At 34.7% G+C, this 5,880-nt stretch overlaps 1 pseudogene; it reads right to left on the reverse strand.

Moving 5' to 3' along the window:
* Positions 1–3,504: 3,504 nt before the first annotated feature.
* On the reverse strand, positions 3,505–5,635 carry LOC134237526 (uncharacterized; annotated as a pseudogene).
* Positions 5,636–5,880: the final 245 nt, after the last annotated feature.

A 5,880-nucleotide genomic window follows, 5' to 3' on the forward strand; every position in this document is an offset into this window, starting at 1 on the left:
TGGCACCACTTTGTCGTCAATTTTAAATGACCAGGTTTTCCCCTCAAAATATGCTGAACTTCTCAACTCAACTCTTGGGAGTTCCTGAGAATATAAGATTAAAAGAGTTTAAGGTATTTTTATTTTTCTCAACTTTTTTATGACGGCCGTTGAGTCGGAGAATTTTGGATTCGAGAAAATTCAGACTTGAGAGCATTCTCAGACTTACCATGTTTTATAACAGCGGACCCAGATGTCATTTTGATTTGTAGACTCGCATTCCTCACGAATATATTTATTAATTGACAGATTCCTGTCATGGGTATGAATTCCTACAGTTACATTTTGATCTTTTAAATGATGGTATATTCTTTCCGTTCCGAGCCTTTCATGCCGTTTTGACACTTGATCAACAGATTTTGTTATGTGTTGACATGATAAAGCTTTGTGTGTATTGTCCCCAATAGCCTCTACGCTGGAATCTTGCACATTTTTGCGCCAGCCATGTCGTGCATCAGTCATTATATTTACACTCTCCAGATCATCATATGATGCTACTACCTCCAGAGTTGCTGTGTAGATTTTAGTCTTCATACTTCTTTTGAATGTGTTTCTTAGATTGATTGAAAAACTTTTGCCTATCCTGTTTTGATATTTTTCCAATACCTGCTCCATCGGCAAATCTAGTGTAATGAAGGATATGGAAATAACGAACAGTATTCAATCTCAACGTCCATTAAACAAATATACAAAATAAGAGCAGAGCAAACACGGACCTCCGAAACATCAGAGGTGGGATCAGGTGCCATGGAGGAGTGAGCATCCCCTGCCGACCGGTCACACCCGCCGTGTGGTCGTTGTCATAATCAAGAAATAACGGAAAAAATCCGTGGTCAATTCAGTGTATAAATAATGGACTAACAATTGGTATGAAAAACGTCAGTCAGCATTTCATTCAATGATAAATTGTATTTGTTGACAAGGTCATTGCATCGACCATAGAATTTACGAAATGATGACTTTAAACGAGACTTGATATTCTTGTTTCATCAACTTCAATAATTTACCTCGTTTAAGAAATTGTTCATACGTAGAGCATGCTCTTACGTATCGAATCAACTGAGATATAAATACTCCTTATGCAAATATGAATCTAGTGTAATGTGATGGAAGCATCCCGCTGTGTAATAAAGACTGGTTGACACCGTTACCAGGGTATATTCATTGTTGGGCAAATAAGGAGATGATGACCACAGAAACGTATGCCTACACCCCTCTTCCTCGCATTGAAATTTGGTTGACATTACATGTCCTCTTTGTTGCACTTTTTAAATTTTAATTCTTTGAACAATTTTGACCAAGGTATTCTTCAATCAGTCTCCTCAAAGATTCTTCGGCACGCAAGAAGAGTTTTTCATTCACATCCTTTTTCTGAACTTCTATGTAAGGACTATGAGCTGGAGATTTTTCTTGTACAGACTGTGGAATATCACATTGGATTTGTTCCTATTTCTTTTCTCATTCCAAAGATAAAATAGTTACTCAATGACGTTGTTTCCAATATGATTGTTCTGTTGGCTCTCTAATTCGCTCCTTATTTTTGCAAAATTCCAAAAGACTGATTTTCTTATTTTGATCTCCCGATAAACTTTAAACTTGGTGTTCTCTTTCGTTTTTTCGGTGGACTAGACATATTCAATTTCACTTACTCATTATCTTTTGAGGTTTTTAGTTTTTACAAATATACAAGACACCAATTCTGGGAATATATTTTTTCATTATGAAGGGGAGTTGGTTTCAGTTAAGTATATTTCAGTTAAATTTGTTCTTTCATAAAATGAACATCAGGATATATTCTTCAGCATGTAATTCTTTACGAGAACATACAATGAAACCACAAAAAGAAATTCCAGTGACCAGAAGTTGTCCTTGAATTTGAAAATAGAAGGTATGAGAATTTTTCAAAGTAATTTTTCTATCAGTTCTGTTCAGCCCCATGGGAATCCGGATGAGAATAGGTCCCCAGTACTCCTTTGCTTGCCGTTAAAGGCGAATAAATTCAGTCTTCGAATAAATGGGGCGGTCCTTCGGATGAGACCGTATAAACCGAGGCCCCGTGTCACAGCAGGTGTGGCACGATAAAGATCCCTCCCTGCTCAAAGGCCGTAAGTGCCGAGCATAGGCGTAAATTTGCAGCCCTTCACTTTTGCGTCGAATTAATATCAGGTGTTGTTTGATTTAGTGTAATTTTGTATCGGTAATTATCATATCTTAAACAGTATTAAATCAATCCATCAGTTCAAGTAAACAAATATTTGGAAGGGACAGAGATTCTTGAATTAACAAGTCTCTACCATAGTAGGGACACTTAATTTCAACAATTACACCTGTATCACAGACAATACCATCTCGAGTTGCCCCTAAGAATGGAAATTCTGGATTAATGCACAGTCCGCAATCATGAACATGCAATCCCTGTCCTATAACATATATTTCTCTTGCTTTCTTTTCATTTGGAACTCCATATGACATATTTTCCGTTGAGAGCGGAGACATTTTGCAGAAATTCGGACTTCATTCTCCTTGTTGCTTTTAAACACCCTCTTGAAAAAAAGTCTCACTACAATATTTACAGCCTTGTTTAATTGAAAGGTTCATTCTCTATAAGGCCGTTTTCCGGCCTACGATGAAATTATCTAAAATGTGTTATTATGTTATTTTAATCCTTCTATATGATTTTGATCCTTTTTTTCCAACACCGATCATGCGAGTCACGTGATTCACAAATTAAAAAGGGCGACCAAGCATAAAAATATTGAGGGTATGTCTATTTAAACTTTATTTTTATGCATAAATTTTGAGATAATGTAGAATAAGTCATATAAATAGAAATGAAATATATTATATTTGAAATTTAAATGTAAAAAATGTACAAAAAAATGTTTAAATTCATGCAACGTGATGCAAATTATTGTCCATTAACAATTTGCATATTTTGACTTTAAATCTTTAGAAAATGCTCGCCTTATGACAAAATTATTTTTTTTTTTAATCATTTTTTTTTTGTCAAAAATACTTTTTTTAATCAATATGTATTGTGTGTCATTTATATACATATTTTACTTAATTTCATATAAGATCCCGGATTAAAAATACGGTATCGAATAACCTGTAATAATGTGGTTTAGCCAAGAAAACCGGCATCACGGTTTGTATTTAGATCAAACATATGAGTGATTATTGTTAAAGATATTGCTATTAAAATACTTAAATGAATACAAATAAATGCGTAAAAATATGCTTTTAAAATTATTTTTCATATAGTTGACAGGTATCATATAATTAATCATTGAATATGAAGTGTACGTTTTAAAGGGGGTATTAAAAATTTCTGAAAACGAATTAAAATGACGTATCGAATAAATACCTGGTATATATATAAAATTAGGCTTATTCTAAATTTACAACAGAACGAAAGCTTCTATACATGTAGTTCAGGATCTAAATTTAACTAAACAGATACATTTACTCTGGATTATCTTCAGACAACCAGTCACAATCCGCCGCGTCTTTTGTATAGTCAAAGAAGGGTCGTGGTACCAACTCACTATCTTGATGTCGCTGGAAGGACAATACCATAGCACAGCGGGAATATGTGCACAGCAGCCTAATGTGCGAGCTCCTGATTTACATTGACAATACCAGCCTGTTATTGGATTTCTTTTCTCGCAATCGTACGATATCCATAGTATGTAAGTTTTCGAGGAACTATGTCTTGATTGTAACTTGGCCTTCAATAGATTTTTATAAAAATATTCGATTAACTATTTTCTAAGGTGTTTGAATGAATTTTGTTTTCTCAACAGCGGCTGGGCCTACGTACCATATTTTTACTCGTAAACTCAGTTTGGCGGTGAAGAAGCGGCATTTTCTGTTGCTCACCGTCGCAATAGCCGGGCATTGCTCTACGAGCAATGAGCCCGGCTAAAAATCAGAGTTGTCCTTCTTGCCATGTCAATTGTTTAACATAAATTAATTTATATTGTAAATATTTTGTTTGTTCAATTGAATTTTAAAGTAGTATAGGGGAATCCCAATATACGGCATTTTCTTTGTTATGGTTTTAAGAATTGCATTGCTAATTTTATAATTAATTTTTTCAATGGAATTTAAAGAATTCGTAGTGTTTTAATTCATACATTATCATTATTTACTTTGCGGCTGTTTTGTTTGATTCTCCTTAGAATCAAATCGAATGATTTTAGGACATAAACAAAAAAGGAGAAGATATATATAAAGGAGCATTTATTAATTACTGAAATAGTTAAATGTTGTTTAGACAATTACATTTATTTTACAAGCAAATCCGCATTTTTTGTTCAAATCATATTTTAAAATTTTATAAATGTAAAAAAAAACTTATTTTTCATTTTTGTTTTTTTAAATTAGGCACCTCTAAGTAAGATCCACTTCTTATGCTTGAGGGACTTTTGCATGTTTTGCATTGGAAAATTTCCCCCATCTGAAATGTCCTTTTTTGGCTTCAAGTCCATGGGTATTTTACAAATTATGCAGTCCAAATTGGTTTTTAGAATTCCATATTTTCTCATATATTCAATTGTTTTTTGGACATCAATGGCGATAGGTATAATTTCAAAAATACCAGGTGCTTTCGGGAGGTCCGATTTATTTATATTTTCGTCTTCCATTTTTGTGTGTATCACTGTGATGACTGCACACACAACGTATACTTATGAAATCTACAATTTCATTTCATTAGCTTAAAAAAAATAGTAAGTGTTCTTTTAAAGCTCTTATTATTACCTTTACAATACTGTATTTTGAAAGCTCGACTTGTGTACAGTTTTACAATAAATCTGGCAAAGGTACTCTCCTTAGCTCTTTGAGCTTGTTGCATAAGTTCAGAAATAGAAACTCCTATCAAATAAGCTTTTGAATTTTCATCCAAAATGGCCTTAGCCTTTCTATAATCTCCCTTAAATTTTACCCTGGCGTTCACCCTGTGGTGATCTACTGCCACACTCGGCTGTCCCAGTAAACACACCGATTGTTTCTCAATGAAAAAATTTCCTGCATCGGGTATTGGATACTTTCGAGGATCTTAAGTTTTCAGGGTTTTGTCACTGAAATATTTATAAAAATATGGAAGACAAAACTGTTTCAACTCATAGTCAATTTTTTCTCCTTCGACATCGTGATTAATGTCAAATCTTTCGTAAACTTCAATCGTTTCTGACGTTACACTTCTTTTTGGTTTAGAGGTGTTACTTTCGTTTTCTCTACTTCCGGTGTTGGAATTAATGGATTCCGAACCCGACTTCTGTGACTTACGAGAAGAAGCTCTAGAATCACTGCTACTCCTAGAACTGTCAGAACTTTTAGAATCTGAACTGGAGCCAGAACTCGAACAAGAGTGTCTCCTTTTCTCTGCTCTACTCTTACTAGGATTTTGAGCTTTTGTGTGCCAACTACTTGGGGTTTCACCTATATCAAAATGGCGACCATCATGTTGAGAAAAGTGTTCTTTAGAATTCGCCGGCGAACTCGACTTACAAAGCCTAGACTGCTGTCTCGACCAGTTAGAGAAGAACATGAAACTGTCTGGTATGTTCAACACAACGGAAAGTTTCCTCATAAGACCAAGGTCGAGGTAAAAACATAACAACGAACACGGGCACCGCGAAGTGTAGTGGACCGTAACAATTCCAGCTAAGTGTCACTCACGAGCCAAATTGAAGAATGAGTAAATTTCTATAGGGAGACTTTTTATATGTCTATTCATAGCGTCACCTAGCGGCGAGTTAAGCGGAGAGAACACTAAGTATCTTTTCGAAGGTTATGTAATAGAATTGCAAACCGGGCCCTTCACCGAAGAATGCT

Source organism: Saccostrea cucullata, unplaced genomic scaffold (assembly GCF_032062105.1).
Source record: "Saccostrea cucullata isolate Sc308-1 unplaced genomic scaffold, CSIRO_AGI_Scuc_v1 ctg3510, whole genome shotgun sequence".
Classification (NCBI taxonomy): domain Eukaryota; kingdom Metazoa; phylum Mollusca; class Bivalvia; order Ostreida; family Ostreidae; genus Saccostrea; species Saccostrea cuccullata.